This window comes from Bombina bombina, chromosome 1 (genome assembly GCF_027579735.1).
Source record: "Bombina bombina isolate aBomBom1 chromosome 1, aBomBom1.pri, whole genome shotgun sequence".
Lineage (NCBI taxonomy): Eukaryota > Metazoa > Chordata > Amphibia > Anura > Bombinatoridae > Bombina > Bombina bombina.
This window is the reverse complement of record NC_069499.1, coordinates 987497532-987520209: the sequence shown is the minus strand read 5'-3', so window position 1 is coordinate 987520209 and position 22678 is coordinate 987497532. Positions and strand designations below refer to the sequence as shown.

Here is a 22678-nt window from a genome sequence, read left to right as displayed (position 1 = left end):
ATTTTTATCTTTAAAATATCTCTTATGTTCTCTACATCAATACGCACACTGCCACGCAATGTTCCTTGTCATGTTTGCACCAGCACAGCTGCACAGGGATTCTAAAGGCTACGTGCACTGACAAATGACAAAGTCCGTGCATGACAGGGCAAGAGAGGTATTTCAACACTCTTTGCACCAAAAGTGCACTCAATCACTGACAGCACAGAAGGCGAGTGGCACGGTCAGCCGCAACTGTTGGGGGATCTCCACAGGTTGACTCCAAACATAGGACACTGACATTGGCAAACATCTGCGTGTTGACTTCATCTTCATGGAACCAAAGACCTTCAGAGGGTAAGCATACTCTATTTATGTGTTTTACATGCATGCTATTGTGTTAGTGACATGACAGAGGCAGACATTTGGACATAGAAATTACAGTAAGCCCAGGGTTTTAGGGATTTGGTGCTTTGTATTGGAATATTTAGTCATACATTCATTTTTACATGTACATCTAATTAAAGTCAGCCTTTGGTAGGAAGATATTCACTGAGATAATCTGCAATGGATGATAATACTGAATAATACGTATCAAGCAGATGTGGATAAACTTTGGAAAACATCTTTTGGGACAACTGTTCTTTGTAAAATTATTATAATGATGGAATGTAAATTTAGCCCTGACTCATAAGGACAACCAGCAGAAGACAAAACACAAATGACAGTCCTCTTTGTAAGATTAAAATGTGGTGCATGATGTGACTCCAAAGAAAGCATGATTCCTTTTTTTAGTAAAGTGTTTGAAGTATGCCATTTTTTAAAAAAAATAATAATAATATTTCTTCTACATAGAAACATCCGCCTAGATTATGAGTTTTGCGCTATAGAGGGTGCAATATGAACGCAACAAAAGTTGCGTTATTTCACCCTCCATACCGCTGCCATTACAAGTTTCTGAAAAGCCTCCTTGTGCGTGTGATATGGTGGCGTTAAGCTCCATATTGCACAAAATCCAAGGGTTGAGAATATGTGCTCATGCACGCTTTCCCCATAGGAATCAATGGGGAGAGAGTGTTTGAAAAAAAACTAACTCCTGAAGCACGGAATGAAAAGCTCCGTAATGCAACCCAATTGATGTCTATGGCGAAAAAAAAGTTATGTTTAAACCTAACACCCTAACATAAACCCCAAGTCTAAACACCCCTAATCTGTCGCCCTGACATTGCTGACACCTAAGTAAAGTTATTAACCCCTAATCTGGCGCTCCCAACATCCCCGACACCTAAATAAAGTTATTAACCCTTAATCTGCCGCTCCCGACATCTCTGCAACTAATATAAGTTATTAACCCCTATTCGCCGCTTCCCGACATCGCCGTCACAATAAAAAAATTATTAACCCCTATTCCCCGCACCCAAACATCGCAACACTATAATAATGCCATTAACCCATATTCCGCCGCTCCCCGACACCGCCGCCACTAAATAAAGTTATTAACCCCTAAACCTCTGTCCTCCCACATCACCGCCACTAAATAAACCTGTTAACCCCTAAACTGCCAGCCCCCCACATCGCAAAAAACTAAATTAAACTATTAACCCCTAAACCTAATAACCCCCTAACTTTAAATTAAAAATACAATATCCTTATCTTAAAATAAATAAAAACTTACCTGTGAAATTAAAAAAAACTAATTTTAAATAATAATAACTACCAATTAAATAAACTAAATTACCCATTAAAAAAACCTAACACTACAAAAAAAAATGTAAGTCTAAAATTACAAAAAATTGAAAACCCACCAAAAAAAGTTTTAAAAAACCTAACTCTATCCACCGACAATCCACTTACAGTTTTTGAAGTCCGGACATCCAGGCGGCGAGAAGTCTTCATCCAGGAGGTGAGGTCTTCATCCATCCAGGCTGGGTCTATATTTACCCCCGGCGACGCGGATCAGGTCCATCCTTCAAGACATCCGGCGCGGAGCATCCTCTTCATACGGCCGCCTCCGTACACTGAATCTTCAATGCAAGGTAGCCATTTCAAAATGGCGTCCCTTGCATTCCTATTGGCTGATTTGATTTTTGAAATTCAAATCAGCCAATAGGATGAGTGCTACTGAAATCCTATTAGCTGTTCAAATCAGCCAATAGGATGAGCGCTAATGAAATTCTATTGTCTGATTTGAATAGCCAATAGAATTTCATTAGCTCTCATCCTATTGGCTGATTTGAACAGCCAATAGGATTTCAGTAGCTCTCATCCTATTGGCTGATTTGAATTTCAAAAATCAAATCAGCCAATAGGAATGTAAGGGATGCCATTTTGAAATGGATCCCTTGCATTGAAGATTCAGTGTATGGCGGCGACTGTATGAAGAGGACGCTCCGCGCAGGCTGTCTTGAAGGATGAACACGCTCCTCCAGGATGAAGATAGAAGATGCCGCCTGGATGATGATAGAAGACACCACCTGGCTGGATGAAGACCTCGCCCAGCCTGGATGAAGACCTCGCCGCCTGGATGTCCGAACTTCAAAAACAGTAAGTGGATCGTCGGGGGGTTAGTGTTAGGTTTTTTAAACTTTTTTTGCATGGGTTTTTTTTAGATCAGGGTTTTGGGCTTTCTTAAAAGAGCTAAATGCACTTTTTAGGGCAATGTAAAAGAGCTGAATGCCATTTTAAGGGCAATGCCCATACAAATGCCCTTTTCAGGGCAATGGGTAGCTTAGGTTTTTGTTAGAGTTAGGTTTTTTATTTTGGGGGGGTTGGTTGGGTTGTGGGTTTTACTGTTGGGGGGGTCTTTGTATTTGTTTTACAGGGAAAAGAGCTGATTTCTTTAGGGCAATGCCCCACAAAAGGCCCTTTTAAGGGCTATGGGTAGTTTATTGTAGGCTAGGGGGGAGTTATTTGGGGGGGGTTTATAGGGCTATTAGATTAGGTGTAATTGTTTTTATTTTGGAAAATGTAATTTGTTATTTTTCGTAATTTAGTGTTAGTTATTTTTTATAATTGTAGATTATTTTTTTTTTTTAGTAGTGTTAGGTTTTTTAATGTGTAATTTAGTTTATTTAATTTGTAGTTATTTTAATTTTAGTATAATAGTAATGTTAGTTTAATTTATAGTTTAAACTTAGTTTTTTTTAATTTCACAGGTAAGTTTTTATTTATTTTAAGATAAGGATATTGTAATTTTAATATAAAGTTAGGGGGTTGTTAGGTTTAGGGGTTAATAGTTTAATTTATTTTTTTGCGATGTGGGGGCTGGCGGTTTAGGGGTTAATAGGTTTATTTATTGGCGGTGATGTGGGAGGCCAGAAGTTAAGGGGTTAATAACTTTATTTAGTGGTGGTGATGTCAGGGAGCAGCAGAATAGGGGTTGATATCTTTATTATAGTGTGGGCGATGTTAGGGTGCGGGGGAATAGGGGGTTAATAACTTTATTATAGTGGTGGCGATGTCGGGGAGCGGCTGAATAGGGGTTAATAAATTTTATTAGTGGCGGCAGATTAGGGGCTAATAAGTTTAATTTAGTGTTTGCGATGCGGGAGGGTGGTGGAATAGGGGTTAATAGGTAATTTATGGGTGTTAGTGTACTTTGTAACACTTTAGTTATAAGTTTTGTGTAACAGTTTTGTTGCGCAAAACTCATAACTACTGGTCTCAGATTGCGGAACGGATCGTGTCGGTATAGGCTGGAACACAAGCATTTTAGCCTCACTGCACAACTTGTAATACCAGCGCTATGGAAATCCCACGCAAAAACATACATTTTTTTGAGTGCGGGACTGAGGTTGCATTACAGGCTAAAATGCTTGCGGTACAGCTATACCAACAAGACTCGTAATGGCTGCGTTCCGGTTTTTACTCTGAAATGGACATTTTTTCAGTATTAAAACTGGAACGCAAAACTCGTAATCTAGGTGAAATTTTCTTAAGTGGTACATGTTCTCAACAAATATTTCTTGCATATCTGTAATACTTGGTTCAGTTTCTGTACATGCATCAGATTTTGTAGGCTCAGCTTGAACATCCAAGATCCCATCCCTTTTCACAACATCTGCAAATGTTAAAAAAAATGGGTTAATATCATACTGTATATGTAGTAATTTTAAAGACTTTAAATAGTCTTTAAAATTACCTTTCACAGCAGACACTTGTGCCTTCTTAAAAGGTTGGTTTTCATCTATTTGTACAATTTCTCCAAAAAAAGTTAAATCTTATTGATTCTCTGAAATGATAAATTTATGTTTGTAAATAATATTTCTCCTTATTATACATTGCAGTTCTGACTTTCTTTTAAAGAGTTAATGATAAATTCATGCATAGTTGTTTTGCAAATGACTGACATGCATTTATAAATGTTTTTTTCCATTAATGGAGCACCAATTTGCCACAATAGAGTTTTGTTCCATTATTGCCAAAGTGCAGTAGATGCTGAAATCCCCCCATCTCCACTCTCTTTGTTGCCTCCACCTCGGGTATTCAAGGGGGGCAAAGCGACAGTTTCACTTGGGGTGGATGCTGGAGGATCGGCGGTTCTCTGCACCAATCCTCTGGCATCCTCTTTAAGTGAAAGTTGTGGATTGACGCTTCACCCCCCTTGACTTGCAAGCATTACACAGATCTCCATTCAGCTGTTCCACTGCCCTCTGCAAACAGCCTGATTTAAAATATATCCTGCTTCAGACTTGCAAGCATTACACAGACCTCCATTCAGCTGTCCCACTGCCCTCTGCAAACAGCCTGATTTAAAATATATCCTGCCCCAGACTTTCAAGCATTACACAGACCTCCATTCAGCTGTTCCACTGCCATCTGCAAACAGCCTGATTTAAAATATATCCTGCCCCAGACTTGCAAGCATTACACAGACCTCCATTCAGCTGTTCCACTGCCCTCTGCAAACAGCCTGATTTAAAATATATCCTGCCCCAGACTTGCAAGCATTACACAGACCTCCATTCAGCTGTTCCACTGCCCTCTGCAAACAGCCTGATTTAAAATATATCCTGCCCCAGACTTGCAAGCATTACACAGACCTCCATTCAGCTGTTCCACTGCCCTCTGCAAACAGCCTGATTTAAAATATATCCTGCCCCAGACTTGCAAGCATTACACAGACCTCCATTCAGCTGTTCCACTGCCCTCTGCAAACAGCCTGATTTAAAATATATCCTGCCCCAGACTTGCAAGCATTACACAGACCTCCATTCAGCTGTTCCACTGCCCTCTGCAAACAGCCTGATTTAAAATATATCCTGCTTCAGACTTGCAAGCATTACACAGACCTCCATTCAGCTGTCCCACTGCCCTCTGCAAACAGCCTGATTTAAAATATATCCTGCCCCAGACTTTCAAGCATTACACAGACCTCCATTCAGCTGTTCTACTGCCATCTGCAAACAGCCTGATTTAAAATATATCCTGCTTCTGACTTGCAAGCATTACACAGACATCCATTAAGCTGTCCCACTGCCCTCTGCAAACAGCCTGATTTAAAATATATCCTGCCCCAGACTTGCAAGCATTACACAGACCTCCATTCAGCTGTTCCACTGCCCTCTGCAAACAGCCTGATTTAAAATATATCCTGCCCCAGACTTGCAAGCATTACACAGACCTCCATTCAGCTGTTCCACTTCCCTCTGCAAACAGCCTGATTTAAAATATATCCTGCCCCAGACTTGCAAGCATTACACAGACCTCCATTCAGCTGTTCCACTGCCCTCTGCAAACAGCCTGATTTAAAATATATCCTGCCCCAGACTTGCAAGCATTACACAGACATCCATTAAGCTGTTTCACTGCCCTCTGCAAACAGCCTGATTTAAAATATATCCTGCTTCAGACTTGCAAGCATTACACAGACCTACATTCAGTTGTTCCACTGCCCTCTGCAAACAGCCTGATTTAAAATATATCCTGCCCCAGACTTGCAAGCATTACACAGACCTCCATTCAGTTGTTCCACTGCCCTCTGCAAACAGCCTGATTTAAAATATATCCTGCTTCAGACTTGCAAGCATTACACAGACCTCCATTCAGTTGTTCCACTGCCCTCTGCAAACAGCCTGATTTAAAATATATCCTGCTTCAGACTTGCAAGCATTACACAGATAGGGTTGCCAAGTGTCCAGTATTCAACCGGACAGTCCAGTATTTTAACAGGCTGTCCAGTAAAATCTGTAAAAAATACTGGACACTTAAATGTCCAGTATTTTTAAAGATCCCTGTCAGCAAAATGTAAAGGACCTTCTATGCCTTTATGCATTAGAAATATGGCTCAAAAAGAAGTTACACTGTGCATTTTCTATTATCTGTGTTACAGGCAACCATGAGGGTGGTCAATCATTGCTGGGTTGGTTACCTCTAGCATCCAAGGGGGTTACATCACTGCTCTGTACATGTGTTACTGGCAACCAAGGGGATAAAATGACTGCTCAATTATTTTTTGCTCTCAGAGTTTCAGGCTCATATTACGAGTTGAAAGTAAAATGTTTGCTCTCTCATGTTCATAACGTCACAGTAAAAAATAGACCTTGAGAAGTTGCGAATACAAAATCGCATTCCCCCCATAGACTTCAATGTAGCTGAAAAATACCTAGCACCCAAAAGTCACACAAACACGATGGCGGTTATTTAAAAGCATAACATAAGAAGATAATATTGCATCTTTCATAATCTAATGTTCTGTGGATAGCAGAATATGTTCTATGTATTCTTAAAGAGATATTTAAATGTATATCTGATGGATATTTGCACAAATATATATTTATACATACATATATATATATATATATATATATATATAAATATATATATATATATATATATATTTATATACGTATATAAACTTGATTATATTTAGGTCTAGATGTATACAGATATATAGGATTATCTATTTAAAAATACATAGAACATTTTCCCCATTGTGCAAAAACATTGGAATGTGAAATTTATATAGTAAATACATAGTTAAACACTTATGAATATTGCATAAATATGTTTTTCATGTTTTCATCTACTTAACTGCAAAGGGCTCCAATGCACTTATATATATGTCTATATGTATGCATATGTATTTAAGTGTTTATATTCTGTAAACACGTATATACAAATATAAATACATATATACACACATATACATACATATACATATTTAGCCATGTGTATGAATGTACAGTATCTCTATGTTAAAGCTCTTAGCAGTCTTTTTTTATATATAACACCTGAGACCTCATATATTTGAGCCCTTATAACTTTTTAATGCAATATTTATATTTAATATTTTTGTATCAGTGTTATTATGAGTATAACTGTACTTTTAAATGTTGTTGTGTTTTGTAAATTCAGCAACGTATATCAAGGAAATTAAGCACATTTGATAATAGGAGTAAATTGGAAAATCATTTCAAATTGCCTGTAATATTCTATCTGAATCCGGAAAGAACAAAAATGTGTTTTATATCCCTTTAGTAGGTCTCATACGATGTAACCTGTAGTGTACTGCAAACATTTAACAATAAATGCTCTCAAGAATTAGAACATAATATTTTTTTATCAAGGCAAAGAATTTACTAGACAAGTGTAAAAATGCATACTTTATTATTCAGTTTGTAAACAAATAATGCAGTTATCCTCTTTCTTTGGCAATTACTTTGATCTGACACCAGATAAAAGAGCAATTTAAAATATCTAAATAGCTGATTTCTAAGTTTTAATAGGGCTGTTTTCAAGTTCTCAGTATACTGTAAATAAGCCTTCTTTACTAGGTGTGTTACAGTATGATGAGCTTGTAGGCAACTTGGTAAATGGAGGCCTGCACTGAATTAATCATGGACATAACTGCTAGGGGTTTTCGGGTGATCCAGGATGATCCAGTTGCTGCTGGGTTATTCGGGTGATCCAGTTGCTGCTATCATTGAGAGATATTCTTTGTGTCCTCATATTTAAATATATAAACATATTTATTGCAGATATGTGCAGAACATCTGACCATTTAATAGTTTTAGGTAGGAACACTTTTACTATGTCAATGGCACTTGTCAATCAGGCAAAATCTTGAATCTTATGATATATGGAAGCTTATTATTCTGTAATAGTTCTGCTTACATACAACCCCAGTACAAAAAGAGTGGTGTCTTGCAGGGGAATAATATATTGTAATACTACAAAGTGTTTTTTCACTATAGGCAGGTTGTTTCGCCCTCGTTGGGGCTCATCAGTATGATGTAGGTGCTATGTTATTGGACTAAAGCATTGATTTTAGGTTTACGGCTATATGCCAGTTTTGCTGATGATTACATTAATTTTCATAACCACACTTACAAAGCGTGAAATTAATGCTTGAGCAGAACAGCAGCACCAACCATAGACAGCCTGTTTGGCCCATTTGGGGCTCATTCCTCCATTGTATTAATCCTAGAAAAAATTAAATGTACTTATCTGTGCAAAATTGCAACACTTACAATTCAAAATCCATTTCAATATAATGGGCAGCCCTGTAGCAAAGGGTGGAATGCTCAAGGACATCAGCATCAACCATAATGACTTGAGTGAGAAAGAGTCCCAAAGTAGCGAAACAGGCTGCCTATGGTTGATGCTGTGTTATTTAAGCCTCATGTATTTCACAGTTTGCTATACTACTGGTTTAAACTGACAGAAGCATAACGGGTGCCATATTAAAATGCATTTTGAATTAGTAATACTCTGTGGGATAATTTGTATATTCTATGCATTGTATATTTATTCCTTGCTGAACTAATTAAATGGAGGGTGTATCTCACTCTATTAACAACAATACATTTATTTGGTACAATGGGAGTCCCTGCTCTAAAGGATTTCCATGGGTGTAAGTGCAGACCCTGTTCCAAGTAGCTTACAATCTAGTGTGTCAGTGCTTTGCTCAAAGAGCTTACATTCTTGTATTTAAGGAGAACTTACCTCTGGGTACTTATAGTGTAGAGAAATAAAAGAAATCCCTGATGTAAGACTGCACTCAGCATGTAACATAACACTAGTCCCTCTGAAATCTTCAATCTTCCTGCCACTGCCATAGAGTATTCCAGTCTTCGTAATACTGCTTGCCAGATATGAATCAGTCTATGCACATCATGTAAGGATTTTTCATCCAATGCAAGAACATAGGTGCATGACACACTGTACCTTATAATGCAGTTTTTTTTTCAATTTCTAATCTGAGGTATAAAATACAGGACCATCCCATGACCTATCAAATCGTGTGCTTCACTAGGACTCTCTGCTTCAAAAATCCAACAGTAGTACTTGTCCTACAGTGACTGTAGACATTCAAGTTTAGTTTCACAGATATAGTAGTCCTTTTTCCAGGTTGCTGCAGTTCTCAGATAAAATTGTAAACCAGCTGCAAGGTGCTTATTGGTTTCCCTACGTCAAGGCAACCTGGATATAAATGCAAACATATTAATCATATCATTGTATTCTCTTCACCCAGATCCTTAACATTATTACATTAGGTCAGATATGTGCAGTAAGAATGGATTTAAGCCATTCAATTTGATTTAATATCAGTTTATTAAAGTTATAGCAGTGTAAGTGTAATTATGCTTTATTGTTGGTGTTATGACTCAAGTTCTAGTGTCACAGAGATGATTTGTATATTGTATATCAATAAGCCTTGAAAAGTACAGAAAGCTTTAAACATACAGAACCAAATTAAAGCTAAAGATTTCTATGAAATGGGAAAGTAAAGAAAAAGCGTGACAGAAATGTGAGAAATTATCTGACCTCACTGCACATGTCTGTAGGCTCTTGGAGCATGATCTGTATTTACAATCTAATGTGGTAATGGGATGTCTTGCTCAAAGAGCTAACAAACTTGTTAATCTCAGAAAATCTTACCTTAGATACTTACAGTTTAGTAATATAAAAATCCTTGAAGGAAATCTGCCATCAGCGCGTATCTGCTGGCCAGATGCGCATCAGTCTGATCTGAATTTATTTCAGATTGCCAGTTGTCTTTTCTTCATCCGGGTCAAGCAGAACAAACAGCTGCATCAGATGCTGCACCTTACAGTACAGTGTTTAATGAGGGTCCCAGCACCAGTGAGTTTGTATCGTGAGGACATCTGCCATCAGCGTGAATGCTGCTGGCCAGATGCGCATCAGTCTGATCTGAATTTATTTCGGATCACCAGTTGCCTTTTCTTCATCTGGGTCAAGCAGAACAAACAGCAGCATCAGATGCTGCACCTTACAGTACAGTGTTTCATGAGGTTCCCAGCACCAGTGAGTTTGCAGCGTGAGGACATCTGCCATCAGCGCGAATACTGCTGGCCAGATGAGCATCAGTCTGATATGAATTTATTTCAGATCCCCAGTTGCCTTTTCTTCATCCTCAAGCAGAAAAAACAGCTGCATCAGATGCAGCACCTTACGGTACAGTGTTTAATGAGGTTCCCAGCACCAGTTGGTTCCGGTACAAGTGAGTGTGCAGCATATAAATTGCAGACCCACACCGTGGGGTTTATATTCTAGGCCTTTACTAGAAGTCCTTGCTTTAGAGCATTTGCAGACTAATGATGCAGTAAAGTCATTGGTGTGTCCTACAGTTTTGGCTATAATACTTATAATGCTATAATATGTTTAAAAATATATATTTATAAATATTATATTTATTATATTATATTTAATAAATTATAGTTATTGTTAAATAAAGGTGTGAAGATAATATTAATCATTATTATGTACGATTTGTATGCTATGTTTTGTCTCAGAGTACTGGTGCCCAGAGGAAGCTACAAAGTTTAAGCTATTACTTCTCTAATTCATCTGTATTATTTTACAGTATATAAAAAGATGACTTAGCATTATTCAGTTACTGAGTTGGGGTGATCATGGTAACATTACCTGTAGTAATTGGTGTTCATACCTGCAGCTCCCACCGGATGCCATTTGCATTGTGTTGGAGGTAGTCACTGTTCTTCTCACCAGCACATATACAGAGCTGTAGTTGTAAACTTTAGCCCAGTAAATACTGAAGCTCAGCAGGATCAGTCTGGCAACTCTAGAAAAGTTAGCATCAGTTATGAGGGTGGTTGCTTTGTGTTGTCAATTGGTTTTGTGATATAACTGCTGCATCACATTAGCCACTCCCCTAAGACTGTTACCATGACAACCAAGCATCACATTATACCATGACTGTCAGTTTAGCCTGTTATTAGTGTAGCTTTAACATAAGATATTTAATTATGCATAATAAAACAACTTAGGAATATACTCATTATTTATTTTGCCCCTTTTTCATGTAATTAGCTCTGAAAATTGTACATTGAGTTGGAACTGCATCCTGCTGACTTTTCAGCGCTAACTCTGCAGCAAATATTTTCCTAATTGGCTTTAATAGATAACAACTGCAAAAAAAAATCACTTTATACTAACTTAATGGCAATGATTAGCCTTGTTGTCTGCCAATTGCAGTAAACAGGATTTTATTTTGATAAACAAATGTTTACATTTGGCTGATATGTTATTCTATAGGACAGTAACAGAAATGTCTCAAAATTACAAGGTGTTTACTGTCCCTTTAAGTTCTAACAAAACTCCCATTATAAATCCTGAGTTTCCAGTGCGTATATGTTGGGAATAGATTATTAAAATGTCATGAACTGTTTTGGTCTTGTAATATCTACAGAGCTATGGCTGAGCCGCAAGATCATGTCATGTGATTACCTCTGGGGTTACCAGCCATTCTAATTAGCATATGTAATTGCGCATTTTAGCTAAGAAACTACAGGTGCTAGGTCTGTCATTATTTAATAGTAGAGTCCCCACATTTAGAAGCCTTTTTGTCTGTATCAATTTTATATTAATTATAGCTGATCTGAACCATACAAATAGGTTGTCCGGTATTTTAGCAAGCTGTCCAGTACAATCTGTACAAAAATACTGGACACTTAAAGACCCCTGTCAGCTAAATGTAAAGGGCCTTCTATGCATTAGAAATATGGCTCAAAAAGAAGTTACACTTTACATTTTCTATTATATGTGTTTTAGGCAAACAGGGGTTTGTTCAATCATTGCTGGGTGTTTACTTCTGGTAGCCAAAGGGGTCACACCACTACTACGTACATGTGTTACTGGCAACCAAGGGGATAAAATGACTGCTTAGTTGTGAAAAATATATGTGGTGGGATCAAGGGTGGGGCCTAAGGTTGAGCTTTTGTGGGGACATTGTGTGAACCCAGCTACAGCTGGCAACCCTATACACAGACCTCCATTCAGCTGTCCCACTGCCCTCTGCAAACAGCCTGATTTAAGATATATCCTGCCCCAGACTTGCAAGCATTACACAGACCTCCATTCAGCTGTTCCACTGCCCTCTGCAAACAGCCTGATTTAAAATATATCCTGCTTCAGACTTGCAAGCATTACACAGACCTCCATTCAGCTGTTCCACTGCCACCAGCAAACAGCCTGATTTAAGATATATCCTGCCCCAGACTTGCAAGCATTACACAGACTTCCATTCAGTTGTGCCACTGCCCTCTGCAAACAGCCTGATTTAAAATATATCCTGCCCCAGACTTGCAAGCATTACACAGACCTCCATTCAGCTGTTCCACTGCCCTCTGCAAACAGCCTGATTTAAAATATATCCTGCCCCAGACGTGCAAGCATTACACAGACCTCCATTCAGCTGTTCCACTGCCCTCTGCAAACAGCCTGATTTAAAATATATCCTTCCCCAGACTTGCAAGCATTACACAGACCTCCATTCAGCTGTTCCACTACCCTCTGCAAACAGCCTGATTTAAGATATATCCTGCCCCAGACTTGCAAGCATTACACAGACCTCCATTCAGTTGTTCCACTGCCCTCTGCAAACAGCCTGATTTAAAATATATCCTGCTTCCGACTTGCAAGCATTACACAGACCTCCATTCAGCTGTTCCACTGCCACCAGCAAACAGCCTGATTTAAGATATATCCTGCCCCAGACTTGCAAGCATTACACAGACCTCCATTCAGCTGTTCCACTGCCCTCTGCAAACAGCCTGATTTAAAATATATCCTGCCCCAGACGTGCAAGCATTACACAGACCTCCATTCAGCTGTTCCACTGCCCTCTGCAAACAGGTAGCCTTCTGGAAGACAATTGAGATCCTGTGTAGTAAATCAATCATTGTTGCAGGAATCTACCGCCCACCTAGCTCTCCTGTGCATTCCCTTTCTGACATAGCCCATCTACTTAGGAAAACCATAGCTCAAAACCCCAAAAGTTAAATTTTGGTCTTTGGAAATTTTAATATTGATTGGCTGAATCCTAATAATAATAGTTCTTGCTTGCTGTTTAAGACTTTGCAGCTAAACCAATTAATCTCCTCCCCAAATCGCATAAACATTAAAAGACATAACCACACCCTGCTCGATTGGATTCTCTCCACTTCTCCTGACCGAATCCAAGAAGCAGGTGTTCTCCCTAACAGTTTCAGTGACCACTGCTTAGAGTACTGCGTGTGCAAAATAAAGGCTACTAAATCCTCTCCCAGGTTAAAATCACCAGGCCCGTCAAAAAATGTAATCTTCAATCATTTCTAAATGACATCAAGAACCTCCCCGGGCACAGATTAAACCCAATCCCAGATATAGACTCTGCAGTTGAATTCTTTCAGTCCGAACTCCTACAAGTTTGGAATTTGCATGCCCCGCTGTGTAAGGTGAGAATAAAAAGAGCGCATATGAATTGGATCACAATTTACCTCATTCAAATGTTCCAGTTTCGGGATTCATTGTGGTTAAAGTTCAAGCATACTGGCTCTATGAAAAATCACTGTGTATATAGACAATAGTGAAATATATGCACTAAACAAACAAAATTGGCCAAGGCTATTTCCTTGATCTTGCAAAGGCCTTTGACACAGTAGACCATGACATTCTACTGCTCAAACTAAAAAACTCAGGTATTGGTGATCGTCTGCTAACCTGGATTCGATCATATGTATCGGATCGATCACAATATGTCTCCATTTCTAACAGCGACTCCCTCCCTCTCCCAGTCACGTGTGGTGTTCCCCAAGGTACTATTCTCGTCCCCCTACTATTCCCATTATTTATAAATGATCTGCCTAATGTCTGCAAATCCTCAACTGTACACATCTTCACAGTCGACACAGTAATCTATGTAAGCAAATCTGATCTACCGCAGCTTGAGGCAGGGGTCTAAGACTGACCAGGTCACAGAGGTAGAAAAGTGGATCTCAAAAAACAAACTCTTCATAAACACTGACAAAACTGTCACAATGATCTTTGGAACGGTACCTAAATAACACAAACTACAAAATTCCCATCTATGCATGAAAGCAAAATCAAATTGCACACTGACCGCAGTCCACTCTTTCAAATACTTGGGTATGTTGTTAGACCCCAATCTATCTTTTGGCCTCCACATAGAAAAACTTGCATCTAAACTTTATCCAAAACTAGGTGCCCTGTACAGAATCAAATCCTGCCTAAGCCCTACAGTAAAGGAATCAATTGTACAGCAAATTCTGATGCCACTCATTGCTTACGGGGATGTAGTATATGCACCTAAACCGCAAACTCACCTTAATAAACTTAATACATTGTATAACTCGTTCTGCCACTTTGTGCTACAATGCAACTACAGGACCCACCATTGTGACATGCTAAAAGAGCTAAGCTGGCTGTCGCTGGAATCCAGACGCACCCTACAGCTTTCCAGTCTTGTGTTTAAGAGCTTTTCTGGAAAGCTCCCACCCTACCTGAGCAGAATGCTCTCCCCGGCTACTCCCACCTCCTATAACCTCCGATCCAGTACCAGCACATTATTTAGTTTGTGTAAGATATACTGTCTGTTTAGATAGTTATGTTGCTAGTTCTTAAAACCAAGAGATACAAATTATCACTTAGCAGGAAAAAGTACCAGTGTTTTATTAAGAGTTCACTCACAAAATAGACTGCTTGCCTTATAAGTTTCTATTCAGTAATACAGATGAGTAGGACTGAATAAGTGACTGAAACTGTAAGGTATATGGCGAGATATTATTCTCCAATGTTAAAACTAGATCATAATAAATGAGTTCTTTAGTATAACGTTAAGGATTCTAACTGCAACAGTTTGTAGAAAAGGAGCGTTTCATATACAGCAATCGGCAACAAATTGTATCAATATATTAAGAAGAAACAATACTTGCGTTAGCTTTTCTCGGGTAGCGTTGCAGCATGTCACGCTGTAATGGCGGATTGTTTTGTAACTACTTCCTGAGTGCTGTGAGGCAAAGTAGCGCTTCTGTCCAGGCAGTGCAGGGCGTTTAGAGGATTAGGTGTTAGCGGAATTGTACCTTCCTTGTGTGGCTCTGTGAGGTCTGTGGAGATGTTGTAACGGCTATGACCAGGCTCATCAGACCATCCTCCGTGGAGATGTGGTGGTAAGCGGAACGGCACAGAATGAGAGAGACTGACAGGTAAATTTTGCAGTGAGGATCTTAGAACCGCTGAATAGGTGTAATGAAGCGTTAGCAACACTTGGCAATAGTAACTTTATCTAGAAATTCTGTAGAGCAAAGTTCAGTATTTCCTCAGATGAATGAGAAATATAATAAGCAATAGTGACTTGATTGTAATGAACAGATTTCCATAAGGACAAACAAAATAATCAAGCAAAGTTCTGTTCAGGAAGTGAGGTTTTATAGGCAGGTAGATAGTGGGTGTGGAATGTCTTAAAGAGACATTACAGTTTGCCTCAATACAAAGAGAAAGCAGCTCGATCCTCCTTTTCCTACAGAGCATCACAATTATGGAACGACCTCCCACCCACTTTCAAACCTTCCCCAAGCCTAAAATCCTTTAAGAGATCCCTCTCTACATATCTCAAAACAGTATGCACCTGTCATGGTTTATTATATATTTCCTACCTGTTCTATGTTAAATTTTGTATATATTGTGTACTAATATTCGGCTAGATTACGAGTCTTGCGTTAGGTTTAAAAAGCAGCGTTGGCTGGTCCCAACGCTGCTTTTTAATGCCCGCTGGTATTACGAGTCTTGCAGGTACAGGTGTACCGCTCACTTTTTTGGCCAGACTCGGAAATACCGCAAATCCACTTACGTCAATTGCGTATCCTATATTTTCAATGGGACTTGCATAGCGCCGGTATTATGAGTCTGACAAAAAGTGAGCGGTAAACCCTCTCTTGTCAAGACTGGTACCGCATTTTAAAGTCAGTAGTTAAGAGTTTTACACTACAACGCTGTAGCATAAAACTCTTAACTAAAGTGCTAAAAAGTACACTAACACCCATAATCTACCTATTAACCCCTAAACCGAGGCCCCCCCCACATCGCAAACACTAAAATAAAATTTGTAACCACTAATCTGCCGAACCAGACATCGCCGCCACTATAATAAATATATTAACCCCTAAACCGCCGCACTCCCGCATCGCAAACATTAGTTAAATATTATTAACCCCTAATCTGCCGGCCCTAACATCGCCGCCACCTACCTACATTTATTAACCCCTAATCTGCTGCCCCCAACGTCGCCGCCACTATAATAAAGTTATTAACCCCTAAACCTAAGTCTAACCTTAACCCTAACACCCCTAACTTAAATATAATTTAAATAAATCTAAATAAAATTACTACAATTAACTAAATGATTCCTATTTAAAACTAAATACTTACCTATAAAATAAACCCTAAGATAGCTTCAATATAACTAATAGTTACATTGTAGCTAGCTTAGGGTTTATTTTTATTTTACAGGCAAATTTGTATTTCTCCAACATTGGTGTGTCCGGTCCACGGCGTCATCCTTACTTGTGGGATATCTCTTCCCCAACAGGAAATGGCAAAGAGTCCCAGCAAAGCTGGCCATATAGTCCCTCCTAGGATCCGCCCACCCCAGTCATTCTCTTTGCCGTTGCACAGGCAACATCTCCACGGAGATGGTTAAGAGTTTTTTGGTGTTTAAATGTAGTTTTTATTCTTCTATCAAGTGTTTGTTATTTTAAAATAGTGCTGGTATGTACTATTTACTCTGAAACAGAAAAGGATGAAGATTTCTGTTTGTGAGAGGAAGATGATTTTAGCAGACAGTAACTAAAATCGATTGCTGTTTCCACATAGGACTGTTGAGATGAAGTAACTTCAGTTGGGGGAAACAGTTAGCAGAATTTTCTGCTTAAGGTATGACTAGCCATATTTCTAACAAGACCATGTAATGCTGGAAGGCTGTCATTTCCCCTCATGGGGACCGGTAAGCCATTTTCTTAGTCAAACAAACAGAATAAAGGGCTTAATATGGGCTAAAAAACTGGTAGACATTTTTATGGGCTAAATCGATTGCTTTATTTGGGCATTTTATTCATATTTATGCTGACAATTTGCATTTATAAACTTGGGGAACGTTTATTAAACGGCAGGCACTATGTTAGACACCTTTTCCAGTCAGGGGGCCTTCCTAGTTGTAGACTGAGCCTCATTTTCGCGCCATTACTGCGCAGTTGTTTTTTGAGAGCAGGGCATGCAGATGCATGTGTGAGGATCTGAAATTTGCTGGAAAAGCTTCTAGAAGGCGTCAATTGGTATCGTATTCCCCTCTGGGCTTGGTTGGGTCTCAGCAAAGGCTATAGCTGGGACTGTATAGGGGTTAAATTTGTAAACGGCTCCGGTTCCGTTATTTTAAGGGTTAAAGCTCTGAAATTTGGTGTGCAATACTCTTAATGCTTTAAGACACTGTGGTGAAATTTTGGTACAAAAACAACTCCTTCATACTTTTTCACATATTCAGTAATAAAGTGTTTTCTGTTTAAAATTTAAAGAGACAGTAACGGTTTTGTTTTAAAATGTTTTTTGTGCTTTGTTGACAAGTTTAAGCCTGTTTAACATGTCTGTGCCTTCGGATAAGCTATGTTCTATATGTATGAAAGCCAATGTGTTTCCCCATTTAAATTTATGTGATAATTGTGCCATAGCGTCCAAACAAAGTAAGGACAGTACTGCCACAGATAATGAAATTGCCCAAGATGATTCCTCAGATGAGGGGAGTAAACATGATACTACATCATCTCCTACTGTGTCTACACCAGTTTCGCCCACACAGGAGGCCCCTAGTACATCTAGTGCACCAATGCTTATTACCATGCAACAATTAACGGCTGTAATGGATAACTCCATAGCAAATATTTTATCCAAAATGCCTACTTATCAGAGAAAGCGCGATTGCTCTGTTTTAAACACTGAAGAGCAGGAGGGCGCTGATGATAATTGTTCTGTCATACCCTCACACCAATCTGAAGGGGCCATGAGGGAGGTTTTGTCAGATGGAGAAATTTCAGATTCAGGAAAAATTTCTCAACAAGCTGAACCTGATGTTGTGACATTTAAATTTAAATTAGAACATCTCCGCGCACTGCTTAAGGAGGTGTTATCTACTCTGGATGATTGTGACAACTTGGTCATTCCAGAGAAATTATGCAAGATGGACAAGTTCCTAGAGGTTCCGGTGCTCCCCGACGCTTTTCCTATACCCAAGCGGGTGGCGGACATAGTAAATAAGGAGTGGGAAAAGCCCGGCATACCTTTTGTTCCCCCCCCTATATTTAAGAAATTATTTCCTATGGTCGACCCCAGAAAGGACTTATGGCAGACAGTCCCTAAGGTCGAGGGGGCAGTTTCTACTCTAAACAAACGCACTACTATTCCTATCGAAGATAGTTGTGCTTTCAAAGATCCTATGGATAAAAAATTGGAGGGTTTGCTTAAAAAGATTTTTGTACAGCAAGGTTACCTTCTACAACCCATTTCGTGCATTGTTCCTGTCACTACAGCAGCGTGGTTCTGGTTCGAGGAACTAGAAAACTCGCTTAGTGGAGAGACTCCATATGAGGAGGTTATGGACAGAGTTCACGCACTTAAGTTGGCTAACTCTTTTATTTTAGATGCCACTTTGCAATTAGCTAGATTAGCGGCGAAAAATTCAGGGTTTGCTATCGTGGCGCGCAGAGCGCTTTGGCTAAAGTCTTGGTCAGCGGATGTGTCATCCAAGACAAAATTGCTTAACATCCCTTTCAAAGGTAAAACTCTATTTGGACCAGAATTGAAAGAGATTATTTCAGACATCACTGGGGGAAAGGGCCACGCCCTTCCACAAGATAGGCCTTTCAAGGCCAAAAATAAGTCTAATTTTCGTTCCTTTCGCAATTTCAGGAACGGACCGGCCTCTAATTCTGCATCCTCTAAGCAAGAGGGTAATGCCTCACAACCCAAACCAGCCTGGAAACCGATGCAAGGCTGGAACAAGGGTAAGCAGGCCAAGAAGCCTGCCGCTGCTAACAAAACAGCATGAAGGAGTAGCCCCCGATCCGGGACCGGATCTAGTGGGGGGCAGACTCTCTCTCTTTGCTCAGGCTTGGGCAAGAGATGTTCAGGATCCCTGGGTGCTAGAAATAGTTTCTCAGGGTTATCTCCTGGAATTCAGGGAACTACCCCCAAGGGGAAGGTTCCACATGTCTCACTTATCCTCAAACCAAATAAAGAGACAGGCGTTCTTACATTGTGTAGAAGACCTGTTAAAGATGGGAGTGATACACCCAGTTCCAATAAAGGAACAAGGAATGGGATTTTATTCCAATCTGTTCGTAGTTCCCAAAAAAGAGGGAACTTTCAGACCAATTTTGGATTTGAAGATCCTAAACAAATTTCTCAGGGTACCATCGTTCAAGATGGAAACCATTCGAACGATTCTACCCACTATCCAGGAAAGTCAATTTATGACTACCGTGGATCTAAAGGATGCGTACCTACATATTCCTATCCACAAAGAACATCATCAGTTCCTAAGGTTCGCTTTTCTGGACAAGCATTACCAGTTTGTGGCCCTCCCATTCGGGTTAGCCACTGCTCCAAGGATTTTCACAAAGGTACTAGGGTCCCTTCTAGCGGTTCTAAGACCGAGGGGCATTGCAGTAGTACCTTACTTGGACGACATTCTAATACAAGCGTCGTCCCTGTCAAAAGCAAAGGCTCATACAGACATTGTTCTGGCCTTTTTCAGATCACACGGATGGAAGGTGAACATAGAAAAAAGTTCTCTGTCTCCGTCGACAAGAGTTCCCTTCTTGGGAACAATAATAGATTCCTTAGAAATGAGGATTTTTCTGACAGAGGTCAGAAACTCAAAACTTCTAAGCTCTTGTCAAGTTCTTCATTCTGTTCCTCGTCCTTCCATAGCGCAGTGCATGGAAGTAGTAGGGTTGATGGTTGCAGCAATGGACATAGTTCCTTTTGCACAAATTCATCTAAGACCATTACAACTGTGCATGCTCAAACAGTGGAATGGGGACTATACAGACTTGTCTCCAATGATTCAAGTAGATCAGAAGACCAGAGATTCACTCCGTTGGTGGCTGACCCTGGACCATCTGTCCCAGGGAATGAGCTTCCGCAGACCAGAGTGGGTCATTGTCACGACCGACGCCAGTCTAGTGGGCTGGGGCGCGGTCTGGGAATCCCTGAAAGCTCAGGGTCTATGGTCTCGGGAAGAGTCTCTTCTCCCGATAAACATTCTGGAACTGAGAGCGATATTCAATGCTCTCAGGGCTTGGCCTCAACTAGCAAAGGCCAGATTCATAAGGTTCCAATCAGACAACATGACGACCGTTGCGTATATCAATCATCAGGGGGGAACAAGGAGTTCCCTGGCGATGAAAGAAGTGACCAAAATAATTCAATGGGCGGAGGATCACTCCTGCCACCTGTCTGCGATCCACATCCCAGGTGTCGTCAGACATTCCATCCGGGGGAGTGGGAACTCCATCCGGAGATCTTTGCCCAAATAACTCAATTATGGGGCATTCCAGACATGGATCTGATGGCGTCTCGTCAGAACTTCAAGGTTCCTTGCTACGGGTCCAGATCCAGGGATCCCAAGGTGACTCTAGTAGATGCACTAGTAGCACCTTGGACCTTCAACCTAGCTTATGTATTTCCACCGTTTCCTCTCATTCCCAGGCTGGTAGCCAGGATCAATCAGGAGAGGGCCTCGGTGATCTTGATAGCTCCTGCGTGGCCACGCAGGACTTGGTATGCAGACCTGGTGAATATGTCATCAGTTCCACCATGGAAGCTACCTTTGAGACAGGACCTTCTTGTTCAGGGTCCATTCGAACATCCAAATCTGGTCTCCCTCCAGCTGACGGCTTGGAGATTGAACGCTTGATTCTATCGAAGCGTGGGTTTTCAGATTCTGTTGTAGATACTCTGGTTCAGGCCAGAAAACCGGTAACTAGAAAGATTTACCATAAAATATGGAAAAGATATATCTGTTGGTGTGAATCCAAAGGATTCCCATGGAATAAGATAAAAATTCCTAAGATTCTCTCCTTTCTACAAGAAGGTTTGGAGAAAGGATTATCTGCAAGTTCTCTAAAGGGACAAATCTCTGCTTTATCTGTCTTACTACATAAAAGACTGGCAGCTGTACCAGATGTTCAAGCATTTGTTCAGGCTCTGGTTAGGATCAAGCCTGTTTACAGACCTTTGACTCCTCCCTGGAGTCTAAATCTAGTTCTTTCAGTTCTTCAAGGGGTTCCGTTTGAAGCTTTACATTCCATAGATATTAAGTTACTATCTTGGAAAGTTTTGTTTTTGGTTGCAATTTCTTCTGCTAGAAGAGTTTCAGAGTTATCTGCTCTGCAGTGTTCTCCGCCCTATCTGGTGTTCCATGCAGATAAGGTGGTTTTGCGTACTAAGCCTGGTTTTCTTCCTAAGGTTGTTTCTAACAAAAATATTAACCAGGAGATAGTTGTACCTTCTTTATGTCTGAATCCAGTTTCAAAGAAGGAACGTTTGTTACACAATTTGGACGTAGTCCGTGCTCTAAAATTCTATTTAGAGGCTACAAAAGATTTCAGACAAACATCTTCCTTGTTTGTTGTTTATTCTGGTAAAAGGAGAGGTCAAAAAGCGACTTCTACCTCTCTTTCCTTTTGGCTTAAAAGCATCATCCGATTGGCTTATGAGACTGCCGGACGGCAGCCTCCTGAAAGAATCACAGCTCACTCCACTAGGGCTGTGGCTTCCACATGGGCCTTCAAGAACGAGGCTTCTGTTGACCAGATATGTAAGGCAGCGACTTGGTCTTCACTGCACACTTTTGCCAAATTTTACAAATTTGATACTTTTGCTTCTTTGGAGGCTATTTTTGGGAGAAAGGTTTTGCAAGCTGTGGTGCCTTCCGTTTAGGTAACCTGATTTGCTCCCTCCCTTCATCCGTGTCCTAAAGCTTTGGTATTGGTTCCCACAAGTAAGGATGACGCCGTGGACCGGACACACCAATGTTGGAGAAAACAGAATTTATGCTTACCTGATAAATTACTTTCTCCAACGGTGTGTCCGGTCCACGGCCCGCCCTGGTTTTTTAATCAGGTCTGATGAATTATTTTCTCTAACTACAGTCACCACGGTACCATATGGTTTCTCCTATATATATTTCCTCCTGTCCGTCGGTCGAATGACTGGGGTGGGCGGAGCCTAGGAGGGACTATATGGCCAGCTTTGCTGGGACTCTTTGCCATTTCCTGTTGGGGAAGAGATATCCCACAAGTAAGGATGACGCCGTGGACCGGACACACCGTTGGAGAAAGTAATTTATCAGGTAAGCATAAATTCTGTTTTATTTTAACTAGGTACA

General features: G+C 40.2%; 1 protein-coding gene across 1 annotated transcript in view; it reads left to right on the top strand.

The window, feature by feature from the left end:
* LOC128656086 (peroxidasin homolog) overlaps positions 1 to 22678 on the top strand; it is a 334999-nt gene that overhangs the window by 291334 nt on the left and 20987 nt on the right. The window lies entirely within an intron of this gene.